Genomic DNA, 20614 nt, shown 5'->3' on the forward strand with positions numbered 1-20614 from the left:
CACCACCAGAGAGCCCATACCAGCATCCACATCAGTCAGCTGTCACCCCATAACCAAAATACTATCCTGAAGATGGCAGCGTAGGAGTATCCTGAACTCATCTCCTCCCACAGACACACCAAATCTATAGCTACATATGGATCATTTCCCTTTGAAAAAGAACTGAATACTACATCAACTGCTTCTCTACAACAAAAAAAAAAAGCAAAAAGACCACATTGAGACCAGTAGGAGAGACAGAGATGGGGTTACCAAAAACCCCAATCCCAATTGAACAACATACAGTAAAGAGGAATTTCAACAGTCTGGCATTTCTCTTGGAAGAGCAAGGTGTTAGCATTCCATATCAAGCACCCCAACCCCTGGGATCTGCACGACTAAGATGAGCCCCTAACACATCTAGCTTAGAAAATCAACAGGGCTGATTGTTCAGAGGCCTCAAAGTGCTGAAGGAAACTGAAATTCCCTTCCTGAAGGGCTTGCATACATCTCACTTGCCCCTAACCCTAAGGAAAAAACAGCAGTTTAAAAAACACTTACTATATGTAAAAGAAATGCATTTGCTAACTAAAAGCATCTACTGGAGAAAGAGGGTACAGTTGAAATTATCCTTGGATATGAAGCCAATGGTGCGTGCACAGGTAAGCTAGCTTGGACATGGCACTTCCTGCAACCTTGATAAAACAGGAGGGGCAGGCACCACTATCCTGCTGCTTGCTGAAGCCAGAGAGTATGTGTAGTTGCAGCACTCTCCCACTTCCTCACTGGGGCAGGCAAGTATGAACCATCATGGCATTCTCTTGCTCCCTAAAGGCAACAAGCATGGGAAGTTGTAACGTCCCCTGCTCCCTGGCTAGGGCTGGTGAATGGAAGCACTCATGGCATTCATCCACTCACAGCCTAAAGCAGGTGCATGCACAGAGATAAGGAACTCCTTCACTGTATTCCTAAAGCCCATAGGACACCATGAAAATAAGACATTTTCCCACTTCCGTTCTGAAGCCAGTGAGTAAGCCCTGTCCCTCTACCTCTATCTCACTAAAGCTAAAAGGCATTCATACTCCACAAGGGATATCTTTGATTGTCTGGCTCTGATGGCCAACGGGGCTGGCATTCCTCAGCTCCTCAGAAAGTAACAATGGGAAAAACTATTCTTGGCAGGCCACAATACCCAGGGCACTACACAGACAGCAGACTGAAATACAATCCCAGGTTCCTGTAAAAAGGCCTACTTACTTAGCCGGGAACTTCAACCTGAGAGACAGACTTCAGGTTCCCCACACATCTAGAGGCTAACAAAGTGCCCCCTGCCCCCATGGGAAGATAATCAGGGAGAAACAATCTTTGCATACCCTTCTAGCATTGCTACAATATGATGAGAGAGGAGACTTTACAGAAAGGAGTTTCTACACTTATTTCTACACTTCTCCGATTTTTACAATTGTTGCCCGGGATACATATCCAGATCTCCTGGAAACCAGCTGTGTTTACAATTCTGGGCCCATAGGATGGTATATATATTTGCATACTTTAAAAGCTGCTGCTTCAGTTAGGCTTTCAATCAGCCTGAAACTAGAGGCTAAGTAAGATTCCTCCCCTTGGAATGGTCACTTTGGACAGGTCTCAGCACACCCTCAACAACAAGGATGTATCAAAAATAAATCAAGAGGTTTAGACAATCACAAAGGTTTGAGAAACAACCAAGAATTAGGGCAGGCTGAATAATAAGTTTCATCATCTAAATGAGGCCACTCCTTCAAGACAGAGGTAGCTGCTTTACCTTATACATAGAAACAACAAAGTCAGGCAAACTGAGGAAAGAGATATATGTTCCAAATGAAAGAATCAAAGAAAACCTCAAAAAGACCTTAATGATACAAAGGTATATAATCTGCTTGATAAAGAGTTCAAATTAATGGTCATAAAAATGTTCATTGATCTTAGGAGAAGAATGAACACATTGAGAACTTCAGCAAAAAGAGAAAATTCAAGGAAGTACCAAAGAGACATCATAGAACTGTAGAACACAATAACTGAACTGAAAATACACAAGAAAGGATCAAAATCAGATTGGATGAAGTTGCAAAATCAGTAAGCTGGAACACAAGGCAACAGAACTCACCTAGACAGAGCAGAAGAAAGGAAAAAAGAATTTTTTTAAAAAAATGAAGGCAATGGAAGGGACCTACAGGACAACATCAAGCAGATTAACTGTGTTATAAAAGCCCCAAAAGGAGAAGAGAAAGGAGCAGAAAAGCTGTTTAAAGAAATAATGGCTAAAATCTTTCCTAGCCTATGAAGGAAACAGACATGCAGACTCAGGAAGCCCAGAGAGCTCCAAAATAGATGAACCCAAAGAGAACCACACCAACCACATTATAATTAAAATACCCAAAGTTAAAGAGACAATTGCAAAAGCAGAAGACAAACAAATTTCTATAGACAAGGAAAACCCCATAAAACTATCAGCAGACTTTTCAGCAGAAACTTTGCAGGCTAGAAGAGAGTGGCAGGACATATTCAAAGTGCTGAAAGGAAAAACTTGAAATAAAAAATAGCAAGGTTATCATTCAGAATTGAAGGAGAGATAAAGAATTTTCCAGATAAGCAAAAGCTAAAGAAGTTTATCACTTCTAAACTAGCTTTATAACAAATGTTATAGGACTTCTTTAAGCCAGAAAGTAATGGAACTAATTAATAACAACAACAACAAAAAAACATACAATAGTAAAAATCTCATTAGAAAGATAAACATAGTAAAGGCAATAGATTAATCTTTTATAAAGCTACTATTAAGGTTAACTAAAACCACAATAATTAGTTAAAGGATACATAAAATGAAGAGATGTAAAATGTGACATCAAAAACATAAAGAATGGGGCAAGGAGCAAAAATGGTTTTCAAATGTGTTCAAATTTAAATTGCTATCTACTTAAAATAGACTGTTATACATAGGATGACATATGAACCTTGCCTAGTAGCCACAAAGCAAAAAAAAAAAAAAAAAAAAAAAAAAAAAGAATAAATAAACACACAAAAGAAAATGAATGAGAAAAGAATCTAATTACATAATATTAAAAAAGTCATCAAACCACAATGCAGGAGAGAAAGAAAAAGAAAGGAACAGAGAGGAGGTATGAAAATAGCCAGTAATAAATTAACAAGCACATATCTGTCAATAATTACTTTAAATATAAAGAGATTATATTCTCCAATCAAAACAACAGAGTGGCTGAATAGATAAAAAGACACATCTATATAATACCTACAAGAGGGGATGTCTCTTGAGCATCTGAGGGAAGCTCAGTGGTTGAGCATCTTGCCTTTGGCTCAGGGTATGACCCCAGGGTCCTGGGATCCAGTCCTGCATCAAGCTCCCTGCAGGGAGCCTGCTTCTCCCTTCGTCTGTGTCTCTGCCTCTCTCTGTGTGTCTCTCACGAATAAATAAAAAAATATTTTTTAAAATACCTTCAAGAGACTTATTTTAGGACATATGCAGACTAAAAGCAAAGGGATGAAATAAAAGATTCCATGAAAAAGGAAACAAAAGAAAGCTAGTATGGTCATATACAGGTTTGACAACATGGACTTTAAAACAGGTTCAAAAAAAAAAAACAAGGACAAAGAGGAGCACTACATAATGATAAAAGGGTCAATCTATCAAGAAGCTATAATGTTTATAAACATATACCTATCCCACATAAGAGCACCAAAATGTATAAAGCAAATACTAACACACTTAAGAGAGAAATTGACAGCAATACAATAATGGTAGAGGACTTAACACCTCACTTACATCAATGGATGGATTGTTCAGACAGAAAATCAATAAGGAAACACCTTAAAGAAACTAAAAAAAAGGAGGATGAAGTCCAAAGAGTACTAAAGATCAGGGTGAAAATAGAGACTACAAAGACAACAGAAAAGATCTATGAGGCTAAGAGCCTGGTTCTTTTTTTCTTTTTTTAGATTTTATTTATTTTGTTTCCTTATTTATGAGAGACACAGAGACACAGAGAGAGAGAGAGAGAGAGGCAGAGAAATAGGCAGAGGGAGAAGCGGGCTCCATGCAGGGAGCACAATGCGGGACTTGACCCCAGGTCTCCAGGATTACATCCTGAGCTGAAGGCAGATGCCCAACCGCCAAGCCATCCAGGCATCCTGAGGCTGGTTCTTTGAATGAATAAACAAAATTGGCAAACCTTTATCTAGACTCACTAAGTGAATAAAAGTCCTGAAAAGAAAAAAAAAATCCAAGAGCAGTCATAACTGATGCAACAAATACAAAAGATAAGAACTGCTATGAACAATGAAATACCAACAGGTTGGACAACTTAAAAGAAATGAATAAATTCCTAGAAACTTACAATCTTCTAAGACTGAGTCATAAAGAAATGGAAAATGTGAATAGACCAGTTATTAGTAAGGATATTGAATCAGTAATCAATAACCTCTGAACAGAAGTCTGGGACCAAACAGCTTCAATTATGCCAAACATTCAAAGATAATTAAAAAAAATCTATCCTCCTCAAACTTCTCCAAAAAACTGAAGGGTAGGGAATGCTTCTAATCTCACTTTTCGAGGGAAATATTACCCTGACAATAATATCAGACGAGGATGTCCCAAGAAAATTATAGCTGAATAGTTCTGATATTCAAAATCTTCAACAAAATATTAAGAAACTGATTTGAGCAATATTTTATTAGGATCATAGACTATGATCAAGTGGATCTATCCCAGGGATTCAAAGATGGTTCAACAGCTACATATCAAGCAGCATGATATACCACAGTAACAGAATGAAAGATAAAAATATGATCATTTCAATAGATGCAAAAAAAAAAGCATCTGACAAAATTCAATATCCTTTTATGATGGAAATTCTCAAAGTATAGAGGAGATGTACCTCAACATAACAAAGGCTATATATGACAAACCCATAGCTCATGTCATACTCAGTGGTAAATACCTGAAACCCTCCCCTCTAAGTTCAGGAACAAGACAAGGACTCCCACTCTCACTGCTTCAATTCAACATAGTATTGGAAATCCTAGCCACAGCAATTAGACAAGAAACAGAAGGCACACAAATTGGAAAGGAAGAAGTAAAACTGTACTATTTGTAGATACTAGTACAGAATTCATAAAAAAAAAACACTAAAAAAAAAACCCAGCTAGAACTAATAAAGTCAGTAAAGTTACAGGATACAAAATTAATATACAGTGGGTGGGGAAAGATCACTGGTGAAATCCCCGGAGGAGACTCACACGCTGGCCCCTGCCCAGTCAGCCTAGCTCCCTGGTAATGAAGACGACACTCATCTTCAACAACCACAGGAAGCTGTGGCTCTCCATGTTCTGCTAACCTTACAATGAAGATAGACAACAACAAATCATCAGGGAGACATTCCATTTGGTATCTAAGGGGTAAAAATGTTTATAATTTCCAAGGAGGAGGATTGTTAACTGGAAAATCTAACAAACTGGTTTACAAACATTATACACATGACGTTTTGTCTTCTGTGTGTATTCTTCAGAAAGTGAACTTGGCATTTGGGATCTACTTCAAGTATCTGTGGAAACATTAGACAAGTGTTTTGAAAATGTCTCTGAACTGGGTTTAATTTTCCATGTAGACAAGGTTCACAATATTCTTAAAAAAAAAAAGATAAGAAGATAAGAGAGAGAGAACGAAAGAGAGAGAGCAAGCAGGGGGAAGGGCAGAAGGAGAGAGAATCCTCAAGCAGACTCCCTGATGAGTTGTAAGCCCAACACAGAGCTCAATGCCAGGACCCCAAGATCATGACCTGAGCTGAAACTAAGAGTTAGATGCTTAGTCAACTGAGCCACTCCTGTGCCCCAAGGTCCATAGTACTCTTGGAGAAATGGTGATGGGGAGATGGTAGTGGAGACCAACATGAATGAGACTGTTACACAAACTGATGCACAAAATAAACTGGAGAAATCTGTGGCTGAATAAGAGTGAGCTCTGGTCTGTGCTATATCATCTGTAAAGAATATGAATTTTCCTGAAATCCCAAGAAATATTAACATTGGTGACGTGAGTATAAAAGTGCCAAACCTGACCTCTTTTAAAATACAAAATTAAAAAGGCCACTCCCTGGTAAAATCTGAGGGAAAAGTCATCTAGATTTACTATGCAGTTGTTTACCAAAGATAGAGAATAAGAGTCTTAACTTTTTCTGTTGGATTTAAGTCAGGGTACTATATAGAGGTTGTGCAAAATCAATGTGGATGTTCAATGCTGATTTTCTTGTTCAGTGATTTTGAAGAAATTGAGTAGTTACAGTTCCCATATTTCTCTTTTCTGAACTACATTCCTATGCCCACCTAAGGCATGCCTCTCTAGATTGGCTACTACATTATTTCAAAAGTTTTTGAGACATTTCCTTAAATTCTGTACAATCCAAAATGTTAGTGTTTTCTGTGGATCACAAGTGCAGCATTCCATAATTCTTTCTGCTGTTTGTCACAACTGTTATTTAAAGAACCAACTATATATTGCATGAAAACTTTAAGGCCTTTTCTCTCAGTTTAAATAAACTCCAAAGTAACTGGACTTCTAAAGCACCTTTTTACTTGCCTGATACCTACTTTAGCAATAATTTTTATGGCCCTCTGAGTTAATAAAGAAAAGTATATATTATCACTGTTAAAAAAGTTAATATACAAGGGTGCTTGGGTGGCTCAGTCAGTTGAGCATCTGACTCTTGATCTCAGCTCAGGTCTTGATCTCAGGGTCTTAAGTGTATGCTCCATACTGGGCATGGAACTTACTTAAAATGATAATAATAACAACAACAACAATAATAATAAACAAAAATCAGTTGCATTTCTATATATTAATAACCGTTCAGGAAGAGAAATTAAGAAAACAATTCCATTTACAATTGCATTTAAAGAATAAAACATCTAGGAATAAATTTAACCCAGGAGATGAAAAGTCTGTACATTGAAAACTTTAAGATATTAATAAAAGAAACTGAAGACACAAATAGATACTTAAAGAATATTATTTAATCCATGAGTCTAGAATATATATACTATTCAAAGGAACAACAACAACAACAAAAACCCCAATGCAATCCCTATAAAAATTCCAGTAGCATTTTTCAGAGAAAAATTCTAAAATATATTTGAAACCACAAGGCCGTAAATAGCCAGAACGATCTTAAGAGCAAAGAGTATCATCACTCTAATTTCAAACTATACTACATAGCTACAGTAATCAAAACAGTATGGTATCGGCACAAAAGCAGAACACAGATGGGTACAAGAGAATAGAGAGCCTGGCAATAAACCCATGAATATATGGTCAATTAATTTATGACAAGGAAGCCAAGAATATATACAGGGAGAAAGGACGGCTTCTTCAATAAAGTGTTGGGGAAATTGCACAGCTATATTTAAAAGAATGAAATTGGATTAGTTTATAACTCAAGATGATTACAGGCTAAAAAAAAAAAAAGATGATTACAGGCTTGAATGTATGACATGAAACCATTAATCTAGAAGGAAACACAAGCTGTAAGCTCTTTGATCTTAGTGATTTTTCTTGGGTCTATCTCTAAAGGCAAGAAGAATAAAGCAAAAATAAACTAATGAGACTATAACAAGCTAAAACCATAAGGAACAACAATGAAGGCAACTTCTTGGATGGGAGACAGTATCTACAAATCATAAACCTATTAATATCCAAAATAACTCCTATAACCCAACAAAACAAAAAAAAAACTGATTAAAAAATGGATCTGAATATTTTTCCAAAGATATATGTGAAATCCTATCATTTGTCACATATAATAGAATGCTACTAAGCCATACAAAGGAGTGAAATCCTATCATTTGTGACAACTTGGTTAGACCTTGAGGGTATCATGCTAAGTGGAATCAAGTCAGAAAAGACAAATGTCACATGATTTCACAAGTATGTGGAATCTAAAATACAAAACACCCCAAAGCAAAACCCAGATTAATAAATATATACAACAAACAGATTATTGCCACAAGAGAGGGCAGTTGGGAGTGCAAAATGAGTGAAAGGGATCAAGAAGTACAAACCCCCAGTTACAAAATAAGTCATGGTGATGCAATGTACCATATGAGGAACATAGTTAATAATATTATATTAACTCTGTTTGGGGACTGGTGGTAACTAGACCTACTGTGGTGATAATTTTGCATCATATGTAAATGTGAAATCACTCCGTTGTACACCTGAAGCTAACACTGTATGTCATGGTATAACTGACAATAAATGCAATTATTTGTTGTGTGTCAATAATAAGTAGGCCACTCTGCAGGATGATGAAAATAATTTTAAATTATTCTGTTTCTCCATTAAAAAAAAAAAAAACACTATCCAACTGATTTGTAAACATGCACTGCCTATTTCTCTTGGTGCAACACTTTTGACGGACTGTACGTCAGTGTGGTGGCCCGTGCTCAGCTCTAGTACACTTTCCGGCAGGATCATATGGAAGAACAAGAGCTGATGGGGTGGGATCCCATTTACTGGAGTTCTAGTTCTCAGCTCTGTAGATCTTAACAGGAGGAATTAGCTACCAGTTATATGAAGTGATTTTATAGGGTCAATAGAGCTTCCACCTAACTACCAAACAAGTCCAATTTACTCTTTGATACTTTTGAGTCAAACATTTTATTTTTTTTCTTTCTTTTTTTTAATTTTTTAATTATTTTTTTGAGTCAAACATTGTAGAGCTGTATTCCTTCAGCTTAACTTTACCCCTCTCTTAAATTTGTGGCACATGTTTGGAGATTGGGGTAAGTCTTTGCCACAGCGTCATAGCCAGGAAAGGCATTTCCCAAGAGGGCACAGTACCTGAGAAGTAGTATAGGCATCATTACAAATCTAAATAGAAAGAACATGACTTGGAAATAAACTTGGCATATTCTATAGTTTATTGTTGACTCACCTTAAGGCACTGCCAAAACCTGATTAAGGAGAGATTAAATATTCTTCGAGCAGGTGCTATGACTATTAGTCCCCTCTAATGGGCTGCTCTATATTAAACCTTCAAGGAGTCCTTTCTCTGATCAACAATATGCCAATTATTTCCTCTCTTCGCCCTCTACTCTTCTCAGCAGGTTACAATGCACCATTATTTCCTACAAAATGACTCCACTTTAAAAAATCCCCTAAGATTTTTTTTCTCCTTAGACACTTAAAAAACGTAACAGTGAGCACCTATTTTCTACATTCTTCTTCTCATACCAAGAGCAGGTTTGTATTCTCTCCTTTAACTTACCTTTTAGAGCTTCATCGATCTTGGCTGCATATGAACTTTAGAAGTACAGTATAATATTGGTTTGTCAACTACTGCCTTCCAGATCTATTACCTTGAACTATAAACCCCCAAATCCTTATTCCATAGGTTTACACACTTTGCTAAACATAATATAAATTCGGCAAAAACATTAAATCACGTTGAGGTTAAATTTGGCGTCAATGAAACTAATTTGGACAAACAAGATTCCTAACATATTAGTATCATATTGTGGGCAGCAAGGCATGCTAAGCCTTGATAGATGCAGGGTAGGTGTGAGGACAAGGAGCTAGAAATAAAATCAGTGGTAGGAAAGAACGCTGGCTGGGTTTAAAGTGGCCTTCCCCCTAGGAATAGAAGATAATTTATAGCATACTCCAAAAGGGCGGTGTTAGTTCCAAGCATCTCTAATGTTAATAAGGATCCCATCTGCTGGACACCAGGAGTCATCAGGCAAAGGCAATGCACAAAGTCAGGTGGGTGGCAGCCTCAGAGTTTGGGTGGTCCATTTAATTTGGAACAAGACCTCTTTCAGTGGCTGGAACTTGGGGAAACAGTATCCAGCTGCCAAATTACAGGGAATGTCAAGTACTAGGCATGTTGACAAGATCCTAGTCAGTTGGGCTGGAGTTCAAGGCAAGCCTCCAAATCCAGCAGGGGAACTGAATTATGAAGCAGAAATAGAGATGAAACCCATCAGAGAGACTGTCCCACACAGTTTCACACAGCAGGCTAAGACTAGATGGACAGGCAGCTGCTCAGCGCAGGGAAGCCAAGCTTATAAGCGGAAGACTAACCCTATAGAGTTAGGCGAGGGCCTTTCAGATATCACCCGTGACTTCATCAAGATTGCCAAAGGAATTGGGAAGAATGGAGCCTCGGGGCTAAAGGCATGGCACAGTGCAGATGAACGGGGATATAGAAACCACTAGTAGACCCTTAGTTGGCAAGGGCTGCATTTTGTCTTTTCTGTAAAATTTAACTCTTGTTTTTCAACAGTCACTTGGGATTCTGAATTAGCCGGTTTTCTTGTCTACCCAATTAATTTTGAAACAGCCAGTTACTCTACTTCATCCCTATTAGACTTAAACTAAACAAAAGACTCAGTTGACCAGTTACTCAAATATTCTGTGTTTTCGCAAGTGTGTAAAGGAAATGAGTGGAAAAATCTGGATCAAAAACCCCGTTGTGAGAGGTGAGAATGACGAAATGGCAATATTTGACATTTGATGTGGTGCTATTTGAGGGGAATATCCCTCTGTTCCCAAACCCGCCTTCTCCACTCAGCTGCCAGTATCTGCACTTCCACCCTCAGGAGGAACCCCTTTGGAGTTCTTTTCCTGGGATCTTATCCCAAAGGCTATCACTGAAATACAGGTTAATTTGCATGTTACTAAATTATCAGAGCTTTTCCTTCCAACATCAGGAAACTGGCACTAGGAACTGGGGTCTTAAGAAAGCAGTGTTGAAAGAAAACTAAAAGATGTAGACAAGTAATGATATGTCAGAGTTTACCTGGAAAACAGAAACTTCCCCCCATAAGTAATAATTAATGCTGAGTGAAATAAGTCAATCGGAGAAGGACAAACATTATATGGTCTCATTCATTTGGGGAATATAAATAGTAGTGAAAGGGAATAAAGGGGAAAAGAGAAAAAATGAGTGGGAAATATCAGAAAGGGAGACAGAACATGAGAGACTCCTAACTCTGGGAAACAAACTAGGGGTGGTGGAAGGGGAGGAGGGTGGGGGGTGGGGGGAACTGGGTGACGGGCACTGAGGGGGGCACTTGACGGGATGAGCAATGGGTGTTATTCTATATGTTGGCAAATTGAACACCAATAAAAAATAAATTTATAAAAAAAAAGAAAGGGGGTAAGAGGACAAAGAGAGGCATAAGCCCTAAAAATCAATAGCTGCTCCACAATGTTCCTAAGTGACTCTGAAAGCAGGCATCACACCTGAGAGTTTGGTGGGAAATTTTAAAGGATGTTTAAAAAGCTGTGATACACCTTGACTCCTACTGATCCGGCCTTACGTGATACTCAAATTACATCCTCAAATTAAAATAACTAAGTGAGGAGAGCCTGGGGGATTCAGTTGGTTGAGTGTCCAACTCTTGATTTCAGTTCAGGTCAGGCCTGAGATCCAGCCCCACCTCGGTCTCTGTGCTCAGAGGGGAGTCTGATTGAGATGGTCTTTATCTCCCTCTGCCCCTCCCCACCCTCTCTAAAATAAATCAATCTTTAAAAAAAAATAAAGTGACATTCCATAAGGTATAATTTTTACTTGTTCCCACTCCAAATATTTTCTTTCAAAGCCTCCCTGCTTCTGCACTCTGGCCTAAGGGCAACCCTCACCTTTAAGTGCCTGGACTATAGCGACTGCCTCCTGACTGGCTGTCTTCTTCTCTCCAGTTCTGCTGGATTGAGCTGGAAAATGCGTATCTCATTTTTCTTTTTAATAATAAATTTATTTTTATTGGTGTTCAATTTGCCAACATACAGAATAACACCCAGTGCTCATCCCATAAAGTGCCCCCCTCAGTGCCCGTCACCCAGTCACCCCCACCCCCCACCCACCTCCCTTACCACCACCCCCAGTTCGTTTCCCAGAGTTAGGAGTCTCTCATGTTCTGTCTCCCTTTCTGATATTTTCCACCCATTTCTTCTCCTTTCCCCTCTATTCCCTTTCACTATTATTTATATTCCCCAAATGCATGAGACCATATAATATTTGTCCTTCTCCGATTGACTTACTTCACTCAGCATAATACCCTCCAGTTCCATCCACGTCGAAGCAAATGGTGGGTATTTGTCATTTCTAATGGCTGAGGAATATTCCATTGTATACATGGACCACATCTTTACCCATTCATCTTTCGATGGAAACCGTATCTCATTTTGTCATTCCTCTGACCCAGAGTCCTTTGATGGCTCCCAATTGTGTACAGAAAAAAAAATCTTATCTTTTTTTTAAATTTTATTTTAGACTTTGAGAGCAAGAGAGCATGAACCAAGGGTGGGGGAGGGGTGCACAGAGAGAGAGAGAGGCAAAAGGAGATTCCCCACTGAGCAGGGCACCTGACATGGGACTCAATCCCAGGACCTCAAGATCAGGACCTCAGTTCAAGGCAGATGCTTAACTGACGGAGCCACCCAGGTGCCCCTAAATTCTGGGTGTCCTAAACATATTTCATGAGGAAATTGTCCTCTGGTGCTTCTGATCCTTTTGGCCTCTTCTCTCATCATTAGGGGCCTCATACTTCACCCTGAAACATCAGCAAACTGTTTGTAGTTTCCTGTACACACCACGCCAAGTCTTGCACTCTTGAATCTACCAGAGCAATTAAACTCATAGAAAATTAAATATCACAATATCCTGAAGATGGATGAAAGGCATGAAGAAGCGGGGGCCAACCTCCAGGCTCCAGTTGACATACTCACTTCCCTTCCTGCTTTGAAGTCAGTTTCACTGTAATGACTAAAAATGCAGAAGCCACAGATGTCTTGGCATTATCAAGCATTTACGGAGCACCCACGGGATACCAAGGTAAACATGCAAAATAACCACTCATTTATGAATTATATGGATTCAATTATATGAATTTACAGATTATATGTATCCAGTTATATATTATAAATTTAAAAGATTACAAACATAAATATTAAATATTTAAATGTATATAAATTTTAAATATTTATAAATATATAATTGAATTCTGCATTCGACATCTTTGAGTATCCTTAAACACTACATAAAATGAAAAACTACAAAAATTATTTCTGGATTAATAAGATGAATCTTTGTTACTACTCCAAAAGCCCCATTTAGTATAAGGAATCGTGGAGAGCTGTCTCCCGAGAACCACCCCAGAGTGATGATGCTCGAGTCCTAAGTCTGACCTTCATGTTTTCAGAGGAATTTAAGTGACCAGAGCAGATCTGTCCAGGTCCGGACTCATTTACCAAGCTTCTGAGACTGATGTATAAAATCAGGAGGGTATTTCTCTCATTAATAAGAAATATAACTGCAAAAACAACTATCAATTTTTAAATGCCACTCAACACATTCTTGCCCAGAATGCAAAGTATAATCAAGATCCTGGCTTATTAATTCATAATGAGAACCAAAACTGCTGAGACATCAAACCAAGTTCTCTGCCTCGTACATGTTTTCCCTATAGGCATAGAAGGAGCAAGTGAAGGAGTTTCTTAGGAAGAATGAAATCAGATTGTTAACAGTGGCAGGATTTGAATGTTTGATAACATTGACCTAAGATAATGTGTTGATAGGGCTAAGTCTATTCTCAAGACCCCAATATTGATTGGTCTGCCTAAGTTTGATGCTTGAATTCACTTCCATAGGTTATCTTAAAAGTGCCATATATTTTTTTAGATATGGTGATAAAGTCAATAATTCAATCAACTGTTGACAACCATTTTCTCTTAAAGCTAAGTCTTCATCTTTCTATTCCATTATTTATTAATTCCTAAACTGAATCCTCAGAATAATTTCATTATTGCTATTTCTAAAAGGCAAATATTTTAAAAGCTCTTAAAAACAGTAAAAATAAAAAAATTAAAAATTAAAAAAATTTTAAAAAATTAAAAAAAAACAGTAAAAATTAAGATATCCTGTTTAAAAAATGATAAAAGACCATCTAAAAAAATAAAAACATTCAGAAACAGGAGCACCTGGGTGGCTCAGTTGGTTATGAGTCTACCTTTGGCTCAGGTCAAGATTCCAGGGTCCTAGGATCAAGCCTCCTGTTGGGCTCCCCGCTCAGCAGGGAGTCTGCTTCTCCCTCTGCCCCTCCCCTTACTTGTGCACTTGCTCTCTTTCTCTAATAAAAAAGATCTTTTAGAAAAAAAAATATTAAAAATATTCAGAAACAATACATATAAAGATATTCATTCTCTGTAAGGTGAAAAGAAATGCAAATTTCAATTACATCAAGATATCTTGAGACTTATCAAGATGTCAACATATGCGTACATAAATACACATTAATTTTTTTTTTTTCCAGGATTGGTAGAAAGCTCCCTCTGGTAATTCTGAGGTCACTAGTGAATGGACTACTGGTTTGGAAACCATCCCTTATAAATTTTCCAATTTGTATCCTATTTACAGTTATCAGATTTTTAAAACTCCCAAGCTCTGATAGTGATAATGAAGAGCTGTATTAACAATCATACTCCTATAACCTCTGGGTTGCACCAAGTGACGAGGCTGCAACAAACTGAACCAGTACCTTATTTTTCTCCCTTTCGGTCCTGCTGAACTCTGTGCCAAAAGGCATAATAAACACAGCCTTTGCAGCCAGGAATAAACCCCACGTTGTTACACTGATATCCTGAGTGATGTTGATCTGGCCAGACTGTGCCAACCTTCTTAGCATCTTAATTAACCTGCTTTTTTTTTTTAATTATTTTTTTAATTGGAGTTCAATTTGCCAACATACAGCATAACACCCAGTGCTCATCCCGTCAAGGGCTCCCCTCAGTGCCCGTCACCCAGTCACCCCCCCCCCCGCCCACCTCCCCTTCCACCACCCCTAGTTTCATTTCCCAGAGTTAGGAGTCTCTCATGGTCTGTCTCCCTCTCTGATATTTCCCCATTCATTTTCTCTCCTTTCCCCTTTATTCCCTTTCACTATTTTTTTATATTCCCCAAATGAATGAGACCATATAATGTTTAATTAACCTGCTTCTTAGGAAGCATTCTTCATGGAAAAGCAAGAACTGTAGGGAAATGGACTTCATTTATTAATTCTATCCTATATCACTGTTAAGTGATAGGAACGTATATTTCCAAAATGCATACTGGCCAAAGGGCCAAAGCTCATGAATTGGGCCTTGCCTGCCCACTCTGATCTGCTCCTTCCTTTGTATCAAATATTTCTGTACTTCTCGACTTGGCCTCTACGATTTTCATTATTCATTCAACCTTGAAAGAAAGCAATTTTGCAATGATATCAAGAAGTCTAAAATGATTTATATACTTGAGTAAGTAGCTCTATTTTTAAGTATTTATCATAAGGAGATAGTATTTTTATGAGGGAAGGACAATTATTGCTACATTACTTATATAACCTCTGATTATGTAAATAGATATATAATGTTTATGTAAAAGGATATTTATTGCAACATTATAATACTCCTGAGTTTGGAAACACCTTAAATATTCAACTACTGGTTAGCAGTTAAATAAAATCTCAACGGTTAGATGCTAGAAAACTGTGAAGACATTAAAATGTGTGTTTGATTTATAAGCTAGAAAGCAGAAATGTTTATAATAAAATTTTAGGCATTAAAGTTTCAATGCAATACAATTTAAATTTTGTTTAAAAAAAAAAGTTGGGTGTTTTATAAATGAGTTGAAGGGATATAACCAAAACCAAACAGTCCAGGAGGTAGAATTAGGGCAATTTTTATTTTATCATTTTCTACAATTTCCCTTAATTAGCACGTAACTCTTGCCACTTAATTTACTTTAATTTTTATCTCAAAGTAGTAAACATCGTAATAAATGAAAAATGACTGTCCCTTGAATTAATCCACAATTACCCCAATCCTGCTGCCCAGATGCAACCACTATGCATTCTTTAGATTTTTTTTTTTATCTTCTCATGGTTTTCCTCTATATTGCTAAGCAATGCTCATACTGTTAATTTTAAATATTCTCTTTGCCTTACTGTAATAGTTTTCAGTTTAGATATCTTATACAATGTATCTCTCTTTGCTCTACATCCTCCTAATACACTTGGACCATTTTCAGTTAACACTATAAAAGCGTTTGATATTCTAAGTAAATTTTATTCTCTGAGAATCAAATAAGATATCAAGAATATATTCCCTTTCTTTTTTGATGTTTTCTTTTATAATTGCAAGTTCCTTATTTTCAATCTTCCTCTTCTTCCAATGTCTTCTGTACAACAATATTCTTGGTTCTCTGGCTGGTAGTCTATCAGTTGCCACTCTGTCTTAGAGATGTCTTCTCCTAGAGTTGCTGTCCTTCTCCAATCCGGGAGGTCGATTCCAGGTCTGCTCACCACTGTCCTCATTACATACTTTTCCTGAATCCCATGCCATCTTCTGGCTTGGACAGCTTTCTAATTTTGTTTGAGTTCCTACTACCCCAAAGTAAGAATTTATAAGAGAAAAATTCTAAAATCTTGTGGTTTAAAATGTCTTTATTATATCTTCACACTTAGCAGTTGGTTTTGGTTTGGGCTTAATATTTTTGACTTATTAGGTGCATAAAAATTTAGGATTATGTTTTCCTGTTGGATTCAGCACTGTATTATGAAATAGTAAATTCTTAAAATTGACCTTTACTTTCTATTAATACAAACATAGCTATGTTTTATTTCATCCTTAGTATTGACTTCGAGGTTTTTTTTTTATTTAATATTTGTCTTTTAAACAACTTAAAGGTTTGTTTTGTTTGTTTCCTTTTATCCACCCTGATTATATTTTTCTCTTAGAAGGAATGGTCTATAAACATTTCATGAAATTACTGGCATATTTGGGTTTAAATCTATTATACATCTAATTTTTTTTAATTTGACTCATTTGTTCTCTCTCCCTCTTGTTTGCTTTTACATTAACAAGCATTTTCATTATAATTTTCTATTTTCTTCTTAAACATTTTTTAGTGGTTATACTAATGACTATAACACATCACCTTAAGTTATTGGAGCCTGCTAACACAGTAATTTCTAATAAGAACTTGTAATAATGGTACACAGGCCACACTGTCAAAGTTATCACTAAACAGAGAATCCAAGATGCTAATACACTAACTCTATTTTGTTTTCCTTTATTTTAATTCTACACTATAATCTAGAAAATTAGAATTTTACATAATTACTCTTACCCAGTGCTCTTCACTCTATTATGTTAACAAATCTTCCATGTGGAATTCTTTACTTTTTGATCTGAAGAACTTTTAATATTTCTTTTAATATGAATCTACTGACCAGGATTTCACTTTCAATAGCTGGAAAAATCTTTATTATACTTTTATTTTTAAAGGATATTTTAAGTGGATATTGAATTTTACAGTGTTGGTCATTTTCGTTCAGCATTTTAAAAATTAAACATATCTATTTCTTTTGAGAATTTAGCTGTCAATTTTGTTATCAAAATTAACATTTTTCTCTGGCTATTTTTAATATTTTATATTTCATTTTGGTTATCAGCAATTAGATAACATGTCTATGGGGTTTTTTGTTTGTTTGTCCTACTTGGGGTTCACAGAAAGGCTACAATATGTGGCTATTTTTCTTTATCATGATTTTGTCAAATAGCATTTCTTCAAATCTTAGTTTTTCCCATTGTTTTTCCTTTACTTTGGGGAATCTAATTTTCTGTATATTTTCACCATGTCACTAGATCTCACTTTTTATCTATAATTTCTATCCCTTTGTTCCCTCTAAAGACATTTTACTGACTTAACCTTCCTATTTTGTAATCTCTTAACTGTGCCAAATCTGCTGTTAAACCAATCTATTAGAATCTCTGGATCAGTTATTAATTCTCTTCTAGCATTTAGATTTTATTTTTTATAAACTATGTTGGGTAAAATCAAGATCTTTCCATCTATTTTAATTCTTTATAGTTAAAGACTATATCTGATAATTCTAATAGCTAAATCACTTGTAGGTCTGTTTTGACTGTCTATGTCTTCTCATAGTTGTTTTTGCTATGCCTGGTAATTATTGATTGAATCTTGTTTATATATGAAAGTTTATAGAGGTTCTGGATAAGTGACTTACTCTAACTTCTAGCTGTAGTAGGAGTACAGATTATTTTTAATCTGATCTGGTATTGAGATAAATTAAGGCCAACCTGTGTGTTGTAAGGTCAGTGTATTTCTGGATTGTCCCTACTCCAAACATATATCCACATAGTAACATGAATAGTTTCCTAGGGTTCCTCATTTATGATGGGTTCTGAACTCTAATTTTTATCATCCAAGCGCCATGAGAATGCTAAAAACTGCATACTACTTTGGTTTTTTTGCTCTCTGGCCATTTAGTCTCATGCTTTGCTAAGATAAGTGAATTCTATTTCCCACAGAGCAATGAATATGTAGTTAAGTGGAATCTTAAAAGCTAAAGATATTTGAGAAGGAGGTAGATCTTCTAAATGGTAGGGAGCAATAGGAGCGAAAGATACAGAGACCAAAATGCAAATGGATGTTTCTGGGGGATGGTAATTAAGCAGCGTAATTAGAACAAAGAGTGTGTCCTGAGGAATACTGGCATCAAAATTTTAGGAAGATGAATTGGCACCAGTCCGTACAGGTTTTGGAATCCAGAGTGGCACATTTGGACTCTACTTTGGATGTGGTGGAGAACCATGAGAGTTTTATAATAGGTAGATGAGATTGCGGAAGCAGGATCTTGGAAAGATTAGTTCAATGAACCTGAAAAACATGATATGCATTGAACACATTATGTTTTTAAAGGCAGGAGAAAAAAATATATTTTGGATGGGCAAATAAAAGTCAAATAGATAGTTTGGGAAATGCTACAGCAACCAGACTTACATAACATTTGGATCGAATAAGGAAATCACAAATTGCAAACAAAAACAATTTACGCCTTAAGTTGAGAACGGTAATTATTTCCTACAGCTTCCCTAGAACAGTATCTATCAGAGAGTCTTAGGGTATAAGATAAAGACCTTCAAAGGTCTAGCTATGCTTCCCTCATACTCTCTGCTACTGTCAAGTATATAGGAATTTATGTGCTAGGAAGAGGATGCTAATGTTGATATTTACTTATCCCCCTTTTATTGGGTGGGGGGGTAGCCAACTGTTTATAAAACTCAGGTATTTCATATGAATCAACCCATAGTAAAAGGTTACAATATTATGCACTCATTTGAAAATTAGCTCTTCTAAACTTACAAAGTCTAGAGTGCTAGAAGCTATGTATTTCAACACTAGCACTTAGGGGTATCTGTCCAGCATGGGGGTGCCTGCTAACTACATTTTTTAACAGTCCCATGTATATGTGCTATCGGTAGGCTGAACGTAGGCAGGACATAGGGTATGCTACAGGATACGGAGATTGAAGAGCTACTCTAGTCATAGCATGGCGCTGCTGACAATCATAGGGTGACCTGCAATCAAAATGTCTGCTTAGGGATTTTTTTGAGAAGAGAGGTGTTTTAATATCAAAATGGAGGCAAATCCTCTCCCTAACCCTCACTTTCCTCTTCTTGCTATCAAGACCCTCAAATCCATAAAAAGTCCTTTCTCAAAGATATTGGCCCAAGAATTGACTCTAGTAGTAGCTTCAATTCTATTATTTCACTGTATTTAAAGTTCTTGGAGTCTATCTAATGATGTCAACCTCTTTCTGTGACCAACAAATGCGATGTGTGGCTTGCTCTCTGTAAGCCAAAGATCACACTTGGGGCGTGCTGTATCTTCCGGCTCCTCCTTGATGAGTTCTTCCCTTCCAGCTAGTTCTGTCACTCTCTCTCTACTGCCTGGAAATGGTGAAGAGGGTTGCTCCACCTCTCGCTATGGGAGCGTTAGAGCTCATATTTTGGCAATATAGTACTTTGGGATGCAAGATGCCTTGTTATGCACATCCAAGCTATTACTACTAATTGTTCAATTAATTTGCTATTGTACATGGATAAAAATAATGGGTTTGCCTTCTTTGTCAAAATGCCCCCTTAAGCCCAATTACATTGCAATATCTGTGCAAAAGCAGTCCACATGCATCCTCAGGTAATTGTCACTGGAGAAGGCTCCATATGCTAATGAATTCTCTTTATCACTGAGAGACAAACATCCCCGCAAGACTTCTCTAAGGCACATTTATATATCAAACTAACGATAGGCCTTGCCACATCACAAGAAGAACTGGAAAACTCCAAGCGCTAACATCATCATCTTCAGCTCATTTGAGGCATTAGCATTTTGCCATTATCATTTGTTTCCCTGTTGCACCTTCTCTGGGGTAATAGATGTGCTGTGCCCTCGGGGTGCCTCCCACCCACAGACTTCAGAGTATGCCTCCAACACCGAGCCACAGATTACATGAATGAAGGTACAGATTACAGCTGTTACTTCATTAAAAATATCTGGTGGCAGAGAGGCAATAAAGAAGTGTGACCAGAAAGGACAGCGTGGTTTCACTATGATGTGTCCTCATCTCCTGGCTCTGGATCCACAGAAGCAGCTGAGATGCTGGTGAGACACTTGATTCATTATATTATCTATGGGGATCTACAATTTTATATTAAACTGATAACAGTCGGGGATCCCTGGGTGGCTCA

General features: G+C 37.1%; 1 pseudogene; it reads left to right on the forward strand.

The window, feature by feature from the left end:
• The first annotated feature begins 5305 nt into the window (after positions 1 to 5305).
• Positions 5306 to 6109, forward strand: LOC144318817 (AP-3 complex subunit sigma-1-like; annotated as a pseudogene).
• The last annotated feature ends 14505 nt before the right edge of the window (positions 6110 to 20614 follow it).

Source organism: Canis aureus, chromosome 1 (genome assembly GCF_053574225.1).
Source record: "Canis aureus isolate CA01 chromosome 1, VMU_Caureus_v.1.0, whole genome shotgun sequence".
Taxonomy (NCBI): domain Eukaryota; kingdom Metazoa; phylum Chordata; class Mammalia; order Carnivora; family Canidae; genus Canis; species Canis aureus.